At 43.2% G+C, this 16,813-nt stretch overlaps 1 protein-coding gene across 5 annotated transcripts in view; it reads left to right on the forward strand.

Annotated features, from left to right (window-relative positions):
• Positions 1–16,813, forward strand: part of ZFPM2 (zinc finger protein, FOG family member 2) — a 402,942-nt gene that overhangs the window by 151,730 nt on the left and 234,399 nt on the right. The window lies entirely within an intron of this gene.

Consider the following 16,813-nt stretch of genomic DNA (forward strand, 5'->3'; position numbering starts at 1 on the left):
AGAGTACCAGGGGTCAGTGTTATGTGAAAGGCCGTTGGAGAAGGTGCTCTGGGGTGAGGGGCAATGCCTTCTGCCGTTCCAGCCTCATGCATTTAGAGTTCCTGGAGCATCATTGTTGGTTTAGGGGCTGGCAGTTAAAGCCTGAAGGACGATTTCATACTCCCTGCCACTCTGCCCTCCATTCTTTCTGGATTAGTTCAGGAAAATTATACTCTGCTTTCTGGGTTCTTTCTGTCTTATTCTGTGTGTATCAGGAGCAACCACTCAGATGCATTTTGAAACATTCTCATTTGGCAAATGAGGAGGAGCACACACCTTTCTTTAGAGCTTTGGAGAGAAATCAGTGCTGTCTTGACCTAGAACTATATTATACTATTTGTGTATATATATATTTATGTACTGTTTGTTTTCATCCTCATACAACTGGGTACGTTGTCACTGGAATTAGAGAGCCTGTGGATCCTTAATCTTCACCTAAGAACAAATGATGTAAGATGTCTTTCAGGAGTGAAGCATTTTTTCTTTCTTATAGTGCTGTTCAGGTATCTGGACTGCTGTGGTATACAACATTTTCAGTACTTCTCCAGTACTGGCAAAGAGAACTAGAAGGTAGAAATTATAAGTCTGGCACCAATTATAAGTTGGTTAATTAATTTGCTTGTATACATTCAGCTATGAGTATGTGATGTCTTTCATCTACCTGCTTTCTTCCTGTGAAAATGGTTTGGTTCCTGCAGGGGTTCCTACTGCCTTAGTTGTTTTGAAGGTGTAGAACATGTCTTAGCATCCAGACCAGTTGTTGCATCTTGTAGGGTAGCTCACAAGAGCCAAATTAGGGGCACATCTGGAGCAGTTTCATTAAGCAGAGTGTTCCTGTCTGAATGATGTGGTCTTGGGTGTACAGAAACAGAGATTGGCAGGGCTGCTTTACCTCTGCAAGCCCAAGACAGCCTTTCTTAGTGCACTGCCAATGCCTTCCCATGGCCCAGCGTGCTCCAAGAGGAATGTGCCACCTGCCAAAGCTACACCGAGCTGTCTGAGCTGAGCTCTGCTGTTCAGGTAGGTGTCTGGGATGTAGCCAGGGCAGGTGGGGCCCGTGGGGCAGTGTGTTCCAGCAGCTTGGGAGCAATGGAGCCAAGTCACTCCTGGGGCCACAAGGGAGAAGCAGAAGTGGGTAAGGGCACTGCAGAGAGACACGTCTTCCTGCGGAAGAAAGGGAGGAAGGCCTCCAATTTGTAGGAGCTGAACGGCAGCTGATAAGAGGAGAGAGGCTGCTGTGCTGTGGTGGGAGCCCCAGCTTGGGCATCAGCTGGGCTGTGGCGTGCAACGGGGAAACGTGTCACCGCATCTGATACCGCGAGAGGCCCTTCTAGGTGCTGCTGGAGCTCCAGTCTGACCAGTAACACACAGTTCACCGGATCACTCATTCCAGTTGGAAAGTTATCTACTGTCTCTAGCAGTGAAATCCTGACTGATAAGCCAAGAGGCTCATCTGCTGTTAGCAGAGCCTCCAGTTTATCAGCGTCTGACCAGCTCATAAATCAGCCTAGTGTCTGTGTTTTATTTTGTTTTATCAAAATTTATTTCTATCATTGCAACAGTTAATACTTTAATAAGAGAACTTAGCTGGGAACATTAGGAAGTTAGTTAGAGACATTTTGCAGGCGCTTTTTCCCTTGTCAGTGACAAGGTAAGGTAATCCTATACACAGGCTGCTATTGTGAGATGAGAAACTGGCCTCCTTCACTGCCAGAGACCAGATGCACCTCTCTCTATCCTAATCTGTAAACGACTTAAAGGAGCCTTATCTCGGGGCTCTTCTGCTTCATTTCATGCTTGATTTACTTTAATTTGTCTGATAGGGCACAAGGATTTGGAGCCGGCCCATCTTTCCGCAGAAAATGTTCAGGTTTTTTTTCCTTGGCATTGTTGTGTTGGAGGTTTTGACTCTTTTTTTTCTTTCCCCCCTCCTCCTTCTCCTCTTTTTTTTTTTTTTTTGCCTTCCTCATGTGGAGGAAATCTTTGCTCCAGTGCAGCAAGCTGCTTGAGTGTGTTTTAGATTTAAGCTAGCCCAGCAGAAAAGAGTTTGTGAAGTGGTGTGATTGTGCGATGGGCCACATTTACATTGAAATCACATTATAGGCTGTATCTGGCCTCCTGAAGGGAGCGGTGCAGCGGAGCGCTTGTGCCCACAAGATGCTTTGAAAGGGCTATATATAGTGGCAACAATTGATACGAGATTTTACAGCAGGCTTTATAAATATGTAAATGCCTGTTATCTGATTGGGGCTGCTTTGGCTACACATCTGTACCTCAAAGGAAGTGGAGCTGTGAGAACTACCAGGAAAACAGTAGTTTGCATTCTAAGTGAGGCTGAGAAATAGAAATGTCTCACGGGTTGACAGCAGGTCAGGGTGGAGGTGCTTTGCATACTTTGGAGGTAAGCCTCTTTGATGTGAAAGCCATCTCTTCCTTCCACCAGAAAGGTAGAATTACCATGAACAGTTTTCATTTGTTTCATAACATGGCTTAGATGGGGAGCCATTGACCTTTTAGCATTCCTTGTTAGCTCTTTAAATTGCTGATGGGCTCTGGCCCCCGGGGTGGGGGTGTCTGGAAATTGCCTTTTAGGGTTTTTTTGCATGTTAAAAAAAAAAAAAAAGTACTTTTGGTGACCCAAGGGAGAGAAAATAAAGTCTTTGGTACATTGATCCCTTGATTAGTTATTTCCTAAATGAAAATGGCAATACTATTAAAGCAGTAATAATGCTATGTCTTAATAGTTGAGGAGTCAATAAATGGCTCCCATGTGCTTCATTAAAGTTCTTAATGAAGCCATTTTTGATAGCTGAACTTTACATTATCTCTGCTTTAGATACTTTTTAGGAGGAAGGAGGCAGTAATTTGATGGAAAATGGTTTTCTTGTTCTCTCTAATGATATTACCAAAATCCTGGGTATCATAATACCTTTTTTTAGACATATGAAATCCCCCAATTGTACTTACAATTATTTGTGGCTGTACACAGGCCTTTCTGCTGGTGTTTCCTGTGTTTTAATGCATTTATGCTATTGCACCACCACAGGTTAATAAAAGGTGACACTTTTTCATCATCATGTTTTCTACATGGCTACTTGTAAGATATTCTAAGTAGTTCAGCACAGCCCCATTACAGTGGCAGCCTTCTCTTTCCTTTACACTCCTTCTGCAGCAGTTGTTGTTCATCTCATTTCTCCCTCCTCTTCCTTGCACTGGATTACTGGCCCTTTTATTTTGACAAGAAGGATTTAGATTGCCTGAGATGAGCACACCATTTGTGGATGAGCTAAAAAGGGCATGAGCGGCTCGTGGGCTCCTCTTGCCTTTTGTGAACTCATCTACAAGTATTAGAGTGGATTCTCTGCATGCTCCCTTACACATAAACATGAGGAAGGAAATGTGAATTGGGTCTTGCAATTCTTCCTCCTGGGGATCTTCACTGTGGTGAAAGTTGTCTCCCTGCATTTGTGTAACGTTATTTATGTTGTCACAGCTAACACATCATATGAAGAAAGAAATCATAAACATTACATTTGCATTTTGGATTATATAAAGCTAAGAAAACTCTCTTGGGGGTTGGTATAAAAAATGGAAGTGGGTTTATAGTCATAGGAATATAAGGGGATGCAATCTCAAGTTGTGCTGGGGGAGGTCTAGGCTGGATGTGAGGAAGAAGTTGTTGGCAGAGAGAGTGATTGGCATTGGAATGGGCTGCCCAGGGAGGTGGTGGAGTCACCATCCCTGGAGGTGTTGAAGCAAAGCCTGGATGAGGCACTTAGTGCCATGGTCTGGTTGATTGTCTAGGGCTGGGTGCTAGGTTGGACTGGATGATCTTGGAGGTCTCTTCCAACCTGCTTGATTGTATAATATAAAAAATGAGAACAGTGGGTGTTCCCTTGTATCACTGGCTAGATCCTAAAATTTGGTGGTGTTTTTCTGATGCTCTGTTCTGGGTGCCTAGACTCTGGTTGTGATAGGTTGTGTGCCTCACTGCTGTGATAGAGACATGTTGGCAGGCACGTTCTGAAGTTAAGCCTGGTCTGAACTGCACAAAACTGAGAGGCTTTCAATGAGGGTTGATATTTGTTTTCATTAGCTGTGAAAGAAGCCTTATGTTACCTTAATACTTTAAATGGGAAGATCTGAAGCTTCCAGAGAATCATTCAGGTTGGAAAAGGCCTTCTGAGATGGAGTCCAACCATAACCCAGCTACCATGACCATTAAATTATAATCCTTAAGCACAACATCTGTGTTTCTTGAACACCTCCAGGGATGGTGACTCCACCATCTCCCTGGGCAGCCCCTTCCAATGCCTCTCCACAATTTCAGTAAAGGACTCTCTCCTAACATTTGAGCTAAGCCTCCCCTGGCACAACTTAAACTCATTTCCTCTAATCCACCCAGTCCTATCCAATCAACCAGACCATGGCACTCATCAGGTTTTTTCTTGAACACCTCCAGGGATAGTGACTCCAGCACCTCCCTGGGCAGCCCATTCCAATGCCAATCACTCTCTCTGTGAAGAACTTCCTCCTAACATCCAGCCTAGACCTCCCCTGGCACAACATGAGACTCTGTCCCCTTGTTCTATTGCTGGGTGCCTGGGGTTGGTCTCTTCTCCACCTGACTACAACCTCCCTTGCTGCTAATGTGTTGCAGGCTAGATAACAGTGGGTACTGCTTCTTGGACTTTGGAGGATGTTCTCCAGGAACAACTCAAAATGCAGGCTTTACAGTGCTATATATATGTGCATTATATATATTTATACAGTGCTCTCTATATATGTGCACTTCATGTTTCCAACTTGGATGCATTCTTAGTTGAAGTCAGTGGAAAGATACCTGATCACCTGGCTTTATTGACTAGCTTTTATTAACAGCTAAGTAGAATTAGTATGTGTGAAGTATGAGTGAGAAAGAAGAGGTTGGACTAACATGAAAAATTCTTTAGAAATACACAAATGGTGAATGGAAACTTGAATCAGATGGAAGTAGCTTCCCCTATGAAATATTTTTCAAGGGGTTGTTCTCTGAATTCCAGCCTATGTCTCTACTGATATTTATGGTTTCACTAAAATGTTCAGGTAGAGAAATACCTGCCCTCATAAATCATTTGCAGATAATCCTGGTTCAGACACTCTCTGTCCAAATTGATAATGGATATCTGATTCAAAAGAAATGTCTTGTGTCTTAAAAGTTCAGTAGAGGATGCTGGAAGATGCTAAAGAAAAATAGAAACAAACCCCAAACCCACCAAGTAACTGAAACAACCCTTTGGCTTAACTGAAGCTTTGCTGTGACCTGTTGGGCTAGCTGCAGGAGTGGCTGACCTCTTGTTTTATAATCAGCTGGTGGAAGTCCCATCCCTGCAGATTAAGGCCAGCCTGGAGGTGACTTTGAGCACCCTGATCTAGTGTGAGCTATCCTTGCCCATGGCAGGGGAGTTGATACTGTGTCCAGTTCTAGGCCCCTCAGCTCAAGAGAGATGTTGAGGTACTGGAATGTGTCCAGAGAAGGGCAGCAAAGCTGCAGCCCCATGAGGAGAGGCTGATGGAGCTGTGGGCGTGCAGCCTGCAGAAGAGGAGGTTCAGGGCAGATCTCATTGCTGTCTGCAGCTACTGGCTGTAGCCAGGTGGGGTTGGGCTCTTCTTCCAGGCACCCAGCAACAGAAGAAGGGGACACAGTCTCAAGTTGTGCCAGGGGAAGTACAGGCTGGCTGTTAGGAGGAAATTCTTCCCAGAGAGAGTGATTGACATTGGAATGGGCTGCCCAGGGAGGTGGTGGAGTTGCTGTCCCTGGAGGTGTTCAAGCCCAGACTGGCTGGGGCACTTAGTGCCATGGTCTGGTTGGTTGGCCAGGGCTGGGTGCTAGGTTGGAGTGGATGAGCTTGGAGCTCTCTTCCAACCTGCTTGATTCTATAGATACAGACACACAGTCACATCACACTTTTAGTGGCATGGTCTAGTGAATGTGGTGGTGTTAGGTCATAGCCTAACAGCCTCAGTAATTTGTGATTCTGTTTCTTGAATTTATGCAACAATGAGCACAAGGAAACTGTGTTCTTAGCTTAGATATGATTAGACTACTCTGAAACTTAACAGTGCTAAGTGCATGTTTTCTCTTGTGAGGAGCTGATACCTGAGGGTAGCACACCCAGCATCACTGCATCTTAATGCTCAGGTAGCTGCCATTGGGTGCTGAACTTTGGGTTGTGGGGCTGGGTGCTAAGTTGGACTGGATGATCTTGCAGGTCTCTCCCAACCTGGTTGATTCTATGATTCATCCTCTTCCCCTGAGAGTTCTGTGGTTCTGTAACTCAGACTGCTTTCAGAAAGTTGCGTTCAGGTGTCTGTATTGACAAAATTTGGCTAAGTTGGCAAATACATGACAGAAAAAAGAAGAAATCTCCAGAAAAAACCTGAAGCAGTGTGAAGGCCTCCTATTGTACTGTTTTGCTGTTAGAAATTGATAATGCAGCTCTTCTTTTCCTTTTCTTTTAATGTGCAGTATATTTTTTAGGGTAACTTACCAAATTCTTTAGAATTTCAGAGATTATTGTTTGCATTTGCTTTTCTATGCTGTATTTGCTTGTCTCTCAGCCAGTGGCATCCTGGGGGGTATTAAGAAGAGTTTGTGCAGCAGGTCAAAGGAGGTTCTCCTTCCCCTCTACTGTGCCCTGGTGAGACTTCATCTTGTATACTGCTTTCAGTTTTGGGCTTCCCAGTTTAAGAGGCACAGGGATCTGCTGGAGAGGGTCCAGTGGAGAGCTAAGAGGATGATGAGGGAACTGGAGCAGTGCCTGAGGAGGAGAGGCTGAGGGACCTGGGTCTGTTTAATCTGGAGAAGACTGAGAGGGGGTTTAGTAAATGTCTTGAAATATCTGTGGGCTGGTTGATGTTGGGGGGGACAGATTCTTCTCACTTGCTCCCTGGGATAGGACAAGGAGCAATGGAGGAAGCTGCAGCACAGGAGGTTCCACCTCAATACAAGGGGGAATCTCTTGACTGTAAGGATCCCAGAGCACTGGCACAGGCTGCCCAGAGAGGCTGTGGAGTCTCCTTCTCTGTAGCCTCTAAAGTCCTGTCTGGATGTGTTCCTTTGTCATCTGTGCTAGATTGTGTGGTCCTTCTCTGGCAGGGGGGTTTGACTTGAACTCCTTGAGTCCCTTCCAACCCCTAACATCCTGTGATCCTATGTGATTGTGTACTTGCACTCTTAATTCTGTGACTCAAAGACAGGGAAATGGTAAATTCAAATTTAATTAGTACTGAAGATAGTGAATTTTAGGGAATTTTTATACCTTGCCTTATTGAAGTCCCTATTTGGAAGAGGTTTGAACTTGAGTTTTGGGTGTTTTACTTATTTGCCAATAATTTAGTTTCCAAAAGGGCAGAAGATGACAGGCAGGGCCACACACAGGAGACTGGGAGAAGGAATTCTGCTGGGAAGGGCACGTGGAAGTGTCACTTGAACTGTGTCATGCCTTGTGAGCACAGGTTGGCCACTCGAGGCAGTTACATCCTTAGGACAGACAAGGGTAAGGATGTGGTGTGATACCTTTGAAGCCCTTGCTGGTATTTAGGGATGCATTGTACAGTCTGTGTTAAAATTAGAGTTTAGCTTCAGTTGTGATTTCAATACAATGCTTACATATTTTGCTCATCTTTGTCCTCTGGAGGCCCAAACCTCTATAGTTTTACACATCTCTCATGCATAACAAATTGAAAGTACGTGCCTTGATTTGCTGGAAACGATTCAGGCACTGAAATTGTGCAGTTTCCTTTGTATTCATATAACCACAAAACTGGTACGAGCAGAGATGAAAAAGAAGGTGGAGCTGGCCTTGAAAGAGGTGTCTTAAATCTAAAGGAGCTCTGTGAAATAGCTTTGTCACATAGGGAAATTGAAAAATACAACAAAACCAACTTGATGCTTCAGAAGCGTTTCACTCGCAGGTGAATGTTGGTGTTTAGTCTCAAATGTGCTTCAATTGCCACAAGTCTGCTGGTGAAAAGACTGTGGAATGTTTGCAGAGATGCCCTTGTCTCTTAGGTGCCTCTTTCCCAAGCATCCCTTATCACAAAGCCTTTCCATTGGTTGGTATTTAGGGATAGACCCACGGATATCAGGCATTCCTTTGGTAGAAAGGACTATTGCTGAGCAAGATATTAAGGTGATGTAAATCAGCCTAACACCTGAGCTTTGATCTCACTATCATAACCTGGAGTACTGTGTGCAGTTCTGGAGCCCCCAACACAAGAAGGACATTGAACTGTTAGAGCGAATCCAGAGGAGGCCACCAAGATGCTGAGAGGGCTGCAGGAGCTCTGCTGCGAGGACAGGCTGAGAGAGTTGGGGCTCTGCAGCCTGGAGAAGAGAAGGCTTGGAGGAGACCTTGGAGTGGCCTTGCAGTATCTGAAGGGGATTACAGGAATGCTGGGGAGGGACTATTGACAAGGTCTTGTAATGGCAGGCTAAGGGATAATGGGTTTGAACTGGCGGAGGAAAGAGTCAAACTAGATGTTAGGAGGAAGTTCTTTGCAGTGAAGGTGGTGAGACACTGGCACAGGTTGCCCAGGGAGGCTGTGTCTGCTCCCTCCATGGAGGTGTTCAAGGCCAGGTTGGATGAGGTGTCCCTGCCTATGGCAGTGGGTTGGAACCAGATGATCTTCAAGGTCCCTTCCAACTTAAACCATTCTATGATTCTTTAATTCTGATCTGTACCAGCTAATGATTAAATTCTGTGCTCATGAGCAAAGTGCTTAAGATGACACTTGCTGAACTCTAAAGCAGTGGTGTGTGGATGAAGGGAAGGCTTTGAAGAGAATGGTCATATCCTGCAGTCTTCGCTGTTGAAAGACAATAACAAGCTAAATAATCCTGTGTTTTTTCCTGGCAGTATTTTACTCCACTTTAAGTCTGAGTAATTCCATTCACCTCACTGGACTTTGGATTTGTGTGGATGAAAATGAAGAAGGCCAGTGGTGTCACACTTGAAAGTGCAGCAGTTTGAGTTAACAACAGAAAAAACTCATTTATTTTGTTTGTTTTTTGTCCATTATTGTGCTCTTTTGTAACCTGAGCTGCTCAGGGAGGTGGAGTCACTGACCCTGGATGTGCCTAAGAGTCGTTTGGATGTGGTGCTTAGGGATATGGTTTAAGTTGAATCTTGTAGCTTAGGGTTCTAGGTTGGACTTGGTGATCCTTAGGGGCTTTTCCAACCTGGATGTTTCTGTGATTCATAGAATCAACCAGGTTGGAAAAGACCTCCAAGATCGAGTCCAACCTATCCCCCCAGCCCTAGCCAGTCCCTCCTACAATCCACTGTTCTCAGACTACCTGCACAGCAAAAGTTACTTTGTGTTGTTCAGGGGTTAAATCTGTAACTGTTTTAGTGATGGCCAAGGGCTCTTACTGTGTGGTTAGGTGAATAAATACCAACTGGGATTCGATTTATCCCTGGTGGTGTTTAAAAGTAGGCTGCATGGGACACTTAATGCCATAGTTTAGTTGATTAGAAGGGTTAGGTGATAGATGGGTTGGACTCAATGATCCTGGAGGTCTTTTCCAGCCTGATTGATTTTGAGGTTCTGGCCTTCTGTGATGAAAGAAATGTACTTGGGTGTGTGTATTATTAACTGTTCTTGCTCAGATTCCAAACTACCTTCATTTTCTTCATGGAAAGAATGATTGCCCATTGGAATGGGCTGCCTGAGGAGATGGAGTCACCATACCTGGAGGTGTTTCAAAGTAGGCTGCATGAGACACTTAATGCCATGCTTCAGTTAATTAGAGGGGTTAAGTGCTAGATGGGTTGGACTCAATGATCCTAGAGGTCTTTTCCAGCCTGGTTAATTCTGTTATTCTGTGACTCATGTCCCATTCTCTGCATGAAAAGAAGGAAAAGCAATTAATTTGATGGTCTTACCAACCTGTTTCTGTTTCAAATGGCATCTTCCAGGGGCATTTGGGTCTCGCACCACACCTCAAGTGTGTATTTGGGGTGTTTTTTTCATGGTAGCAATAGTTTCAGCAAGTGATGTTAGAAACTTTCCAAAATTATGGAGCAGTATCTTCTCCAACTATCTTTGCAATTATGATACGGAAATATTGCATCAGCAACTTTCTAAACATAGTATGCAGTGGTGACACGAGTTAATTGAACAGTTAGGAGATAATGCAGTATCATTGACACGATTTACTATGTAATTACCATTGTTTCCAGTGGAGTTATCATGTTGCTACCACCTAATATCATATGTTATTTTGTGATAACTGTGAAATTAACTTATCATCCTGGTTTGAGAGACTCTGTTGGTCTTAGACCAACCACTCTCCACCAAAGTTAAATACAAGAGCTGGGTAATAGGCTGGCCTGCCCACCAGCATTGGGAGCGTGGCAATTAAATCATAGGTCTTTATAGTAAAGCTTTGAAAGAATGTGTTGCTAAATTCAGTTCATTCAGCATCCTGAAGGGCTTCGTTTCTAATGCTCTTTCTTGTTTAAAGCATCTATGTCAATCCAACCTTGCCTTTAAAACAGAAATACTATAGAATTAAGGAAAAAAACATGGGAAATGTCTCACATTTAATGTAGTGGTGTTTCCCCTGATTTATATTCAGTTGTGCAATGGGGAGTAAAAATGCTTGCATAGAGTACTGGCATACTACATAGAATCCTACACATCTATGTCATATATCATCATATCTACATATATGGAGGCTGTAGCCAGGTGGGGTTGGTCTCTTCTCCCAGGCAACCAGCAACAGAACAAGGGGACACAGCCTCAAGTTGTGTCAGGGCAGGTCTAGGCTGGATGTTAGGAGGAAGTTGTTGTCAGAGAGAGTGATTGGCATTGGAATGGGCTGCCCAGGGAGGAGGTGGAGTCGCTGTCCCTGGAGGTGTTGAAGCAAAGCCTGGATGAGGCACTTAGTGCTATGGTCCTGTTGATTGTCTAGGTCTGGGTGCTAGGTTGGACTGGATGATGTTGGAGGTCTCTTCCAACCTGCTTGATTCTATGATATACTGTATGTATACACTATTAAATCCTACAATCTATGTCATGTATCATCATTATCTACATATATATACACTATAGGGAGCCATAGAATCCTACATATCTACATCATGTATCTTATCTATGTATATGTACACTATATAGTATCATAGAATCCTGTGTATCTATGTCATGTGTCATCTATATATACACTATAGAGAGGCATGGAATCCTACATAACTACATCCTGTATCTTATCTATGTACACTATATAGTAACATAGAATCCTATGTATCTATATCATGTATCATCATACCTATGTATATATGGACTATAGAGAGGCACAGAATCCTACGTATCAACCTTTCTATATCCTATATTTACATCATTAATTCATTCCTCAAATTCCAGATCAATTTAGTTTTGCATCCATCGTTCAGGCAATGGTTTTGTTGGAATTTCATCCTGGTGGAAATGTTTAGGATTTGTTTTTGTGTTTATGTTCGGGGGGGGGGGGGTGGGGGGGGGGTGTGACATTCTCCAAAATAATGGAGAAGTCAGCAGAAGCACTTCCAGCCATGGCTGCATTGCTGTAATCAAATTGAGGAGGAGTAAGAACTGAGAAAAGAGAATTAAGCATCCTGTATGGGGGTTTTGATGAAGACTTTTTTTTTTTTGTGTGTTGCCTTTTTTTTTTCCCCATCAGTCTCCAGATGCAAACTTTGATAACTAGTTCAAGATCTCCATCTCTAGCTTTCCTCCTCATTTTTCACCCATTCAATGGAAACTTGAGCGCCAATTAATTCAGGTTCTGTTATCTGCTGCAGTATTTTGATATAAGTACTTACATAAACATATATTCTGTGTTTGTACATATAAAAAACATCTTGAAGCAGTCAAGTGTTATTATAATTAGGCTCCTCTCGTGCTTTCCTTTTGTGTCAGAATAAAATGTGGTACATTTCGATGTAAACACATAGTGTTGCATTTTATTTTCCTATTGGAGCAGTTCTTGTTGTTCACATAATGTATCCTTTTTTTCCCTCATTGACTCAGCAAAGGCATTAACATTAACAGTTGAGGTTTGAGCTGTTAAACACATTGTGTGTAGGAGTAGCAAAATAACCTGAGGGTTCTGGTAAATTCATCTGCCGTTTCTGGAAACAAGCTTTGTGTGTTTACATGAAACAACTGAAGTTGTCTGCTTGTGCCTGAATCTGACTTTCATCCTATGGGACAAATAAAATAGGTGAGTACTAATGAGGGGGTCTCCAGAAGATTCCACCCTGTTACCTTCTGATAGGATAAATTAATCTTGTGTACATTGAAGTCTGCTAAACAGGCATCGGTTACGCTAATTAGCACCAGTCTGACTCCAGATATTTTGTACTATTTAACACAAATGAAGAGGGCACATTGCTCTTCTAGTTCTGTTTACATTGTGGGGTTGGTATCTTGATATGGAAGCGGTGTGGAATGTTGTCAGTGTGCCTCTCCGTGAGGTCTGCTCTGCTGACTGCTCTCTAACACATGGCCCTGGTGCTCCTGTCCTCTTCTGCGCTTGGGTGTAGTTTTTGCTTGTACAGTAAATCGACTCTGCTGTTGTGTTGGGGATTAATATTACTTTTAAAAACCTGGAGAGCAAAAATATATCTGTGTGAGGCTACTAAATGGCAGGAGAGAGTCAGTGGTGCTTTGTAGCTAGCAAGGGAACGAAATACTTGAGCGCTTCCTGCGCTACCATGCTAACCTTTATTTTCTGTGTATATTAGGTACAAAAAGGGAAAGCTTTGAGGAGTCTGTAGTGCCTTTCTTCCCAAGTGCAGGATTTTCTCTCCACATCAGTTTCAGATGGTATCTGTGATCAAAGGGACATATACTGTTCATATGCTTCCTCTGTACTTCAGAACGATGGGTGACCTGAAGGGTGTATAAGTGCCCTTGTGTGGTTGCCTGGAAACTTTGGCCCACACAAGTGTCAACTTTCTTTCATGGTTATAAAGGAAGACTGAGCCTCACAGAGAGCTTTAGTCTTAGAGAAAAAAAGGTCCTTGTGTGTTTTTTAAAACAAGTGTCTCACCGGGAGATAATGGTAGAGCAGTGGGTTATAAATGATGTATTTTGTTCACTTCGCCTTGATAATGGCACAAGGGAAAAAAAGTTCATCGCTCTCTTATCAAAATACTGTGACATTTCTCCTTCAACTGCAGGATTTCCTATCGCATTCCTCTGCTGCAACAGCCACCAAATTTACTCGATTGTAGAGACTACATAATCTCTCATCAAAAGGTCTCCTTTTTTATGCCTGCTTTTCTCTCTACCTTTGCTGGGAGAGCCGTCAAGGGTTCTAAAATCACTGGTTTTGCAGTGACATAAATTTGCTTCTAAGGAGCTACTAACTGCTACACTGTGCCAGGCAGGCTCATTTTCTGTTGTGCTAGTTAGAATGGTTTGGAGAGAAGGTGATCTTATTACTGTCTACAACTACCTGAAGGGGCATTGTAGCCAGGTGGGGGGTGGCCTCTTCTCCCAGGCAACCAGCAATAGAACAAGGGGACCCAGTCTCAAGTTGTGCCAGGGTAGGTATAGGCTGGATATTAGGAAGAAGTTCTTCACAGAGAGAGTGATTTGCATTGGAATGGGCTGCCCAGGGAGGTGGTGGAGGCACCATCGCTGGGGGTCTTCAAGAAAAGACTGGATGAGGCACTTAGTGCCATGGTCTAGTTGATTGGTTAGGGCTGGGTGCTAGTTTGGACTGGATGATCTTGGAGGTCTCTTCCAACCTGGTTGATTCTATAAGGACTAGATTATAGGCTGTGAGAAGAAAACAGTGGTGATGTCTGCTTCACTCGTAGGCTTGCTGAGATGGATCAGAGCAAGAATGTAAATATAGATAACGTAGTTGCTTTCTGGGCTTTGGGCTGAACTTCTCACTCTCTAAGCTGCCCTCTGTCTGATGTAATTGACCTGCTACCTAACCCCCCTTGGCTGACCCTCCAGGCTACCTTGAACATAAGGCAAAGTCTTGGGTAAGCTAGAGGGGTGGGAGGAAGGTGGAAGGGTGGTTGAGAGCCCCTCCTGTGGGGACTCAGGTATCTGGGAGGGCTGATGTGTTTCTGTATGTATTACATTTTAACTTGTATATTTCTGTATATATTGTAAATATCTGATTGTATGTTGTGCTAAGATGTAAATATAAAGCTTCATTCAATTTCCAAAGCCACTGAGTCTAGTCTGGGTGATTTTACAAAGTGTGGGGAACACTCAAACCATCACATCTGTCTTGACCAAAGGCAGTACAGTGTTCTCTATGGTCATGTCCTTTTACATCGATCACATGAGTTCTTCATGGTGCGTTCATAATGAAGCAAATCACAAATGAAGGTGACTGCCAATTGTCCAAGACCAAAATCACTTGAGAAAAAAAAACAGTTGAGCTTCTCTCAAGTGGTGAGCTCCTTGCAGTAAGTACTAGTTGTTGTTTGGTACAAGGGATGGCATTTCTTGCTTTTGCAAACAAAAGATATTAGTACCATTCTGAGCTTTTGAACATACAGACGTGCACTTTATTCTAGGGCAAAGATATCCATGGAAGTTTTGGTTTCCTATCTGCCTATAGTTCTCAAACTCTCATGCCTCCATGGTTTGTGAGGTGGTTGTTCCCTTGGGTGAGAATGGCCTTGCAAATGTATTTGTGATGTTTGGGATCTGTTTCCTCAGTGACTGCTCAGAGCTGGCTGAAGTAAATGGGAAATGACACCAGTGGGCTTCGGTTAAGTTATGCCTTTGTCCTGTACAGAGGAGCACTGTACTACTCCAAACAGCAGGCTGTATTTCATGTGCAAAAGTTGGTGTGAAACAAAGATACAGCCACTTAAAACTCTGGAAAATGACCAACACAGGAATTTTTGTTTCCATGAGTGTAATGGCAAACTTTGTAAAACAGTGAGTGTCAATCCAAAGTGTGCTTCCATTTATGTTTTGAGATGATATAATGATTGTTAATTTGCAGCTTTGTTAACCAGATGCCCATGGTGAAATTTCAGCCATGCAGCTTTTGCCCCAAATCTTGCCCATGTTCATTTCTAATATGGATATAGCAAAGAATATTATACAACAGCAGTGCAGAAGTAACTAAAGTTTTAGCAGCAATCCAGCATTGCTAAAATGCAGAAGTTAAATCTGAAGATGGAAGCACATCTAGGAGAAAACCTGTGTGCATGTGGAGGGTAGCCTGGAGTCAAGACTGCAGGCAAAATTCTTCATTTTCCTTTCTTCTTCCAGCAGAGCAAATACTAAACAACAGTTTAATGCTAATACAGTGATTGATTTCTTACAGTGGATCCTGCTCAGAGTTAGACTTTTCTCAGAATTAATCTCCAGAGACATCTAGAGGATATGAGACATTCCCTGCAGGATGTGGAGTGGTTTGCTTCGTAATAAAGTTCTAATAAGAAGTAAAAACAACCAATCCAACCAACCAAAGAGGAAAATCACATCAGTTTTTTTGTGAGACTTCCCCACTACAAAATGACAAGGTGGATAGAGTCTTTGTCCGTTCATAGCATGGTTTAGGTAGGAGGTTCTTAGCCTCCCTCAGACCAGGGAGCTAGTTCATAGATTTGTAGAATGGTTTGGGCTGGAAGGGACCTTCAAGTTGATCTACTTCCAAGTCCTCTATTATGGACAGGAACACTTTACAGCAGACCAGGTTGTTTGTGGCCTTGAACACCTCCAGGAAAGGGGCATTCACAGCCTCTCTGGGCAACTCATTCCAGTGTCTTGCCACCCTCACTGCGTAGTTGTGTCCTGTACTTGACATATGAACTATTTCAAGCCACTACAATAATGCTCTGTGCTGTGGGAATAAACTTTTTGGTTCGTCATGTGAACACATTTTGTGCTTGTAACAAAGAAGATTGATAGCAAGAGCTGTGTGCTGTTGGCAGCAGAAATAACATAAGACAAAGGAAAAAGAAAGGATCATTGAATGGAGACACACAGAGCTCGCAGTGGTGTTGCTTGTGTGCAAACACTCCCATGGCAGAGGAGGGCAAGCTGAGTTACTCCTTGTTTTCTTCCTGCAATTTCATAAGTAACACATGAATATGGAGCTGGGATGGGGATAAATAGCCCATGAAACACATCTTCTGGTCCACCTTTTCACAAGTGGTTTTCAAACAGATAATCTGATTTACAACACAATTATGTTCTCTAACGTGCAGCACAGAAGAAAGGACATCACTTAGTATGGAAAAAGAATGGTTTAGAAGGAAGGGTTTGGATGTGTGAATATACTATTGTGAGTTACCAAGTTCCATACCTTGTTTAGCTAATGCTATCTGTCCATTATTGTGCTTGAGATCATCATTTCAGAGTGGCTTGGCTCAGTCCTTTGACCAACATCCATTTAGCCAACCTCTTCTGTTTGTGGTTTTCTTTTTCTCCTTCTCCAAGTTACATGCCTCAACCCCAGCATACATCTGCATTTTGTGCCTTTAGCAAAGAGATTGAATGCCTCCAAAATGTCATTCTGTACAAGAGGTGTGCAGGGTGAGCTAGATAAAATAATTGATAGCAGCTTTTCTCCCTTGGTAAGCAAAAGCCAACACACCAGTCTAAACCCCACAGCCCTGGGGCAGAATCCTAGAAAACCTTCTGTTATTAGCCATGTCTTTTGGCAGATGAGTTGTATAAATGAGCTCTTGAGTGGTCTTTTTTTGTTGTGGTGGTATAACTCTTGGGACTGTAAAAACTGTGATAAGAGGAAAAGCAC

Source organism: Pogoniulus pusillus, chromosome 14 (genome assembly GCF_015220805.1).
Source record: "Pogoniulus pusillus isolate bPogPus1 chromosome 14, bPogPus1.pri, whole genome shotgun sequence".
NCBI lineage: Eukaryota > Metazoa > Chordata > Aves > Piciformes > Lybiidae > Pogoniulus > Pogoniulus pusillus.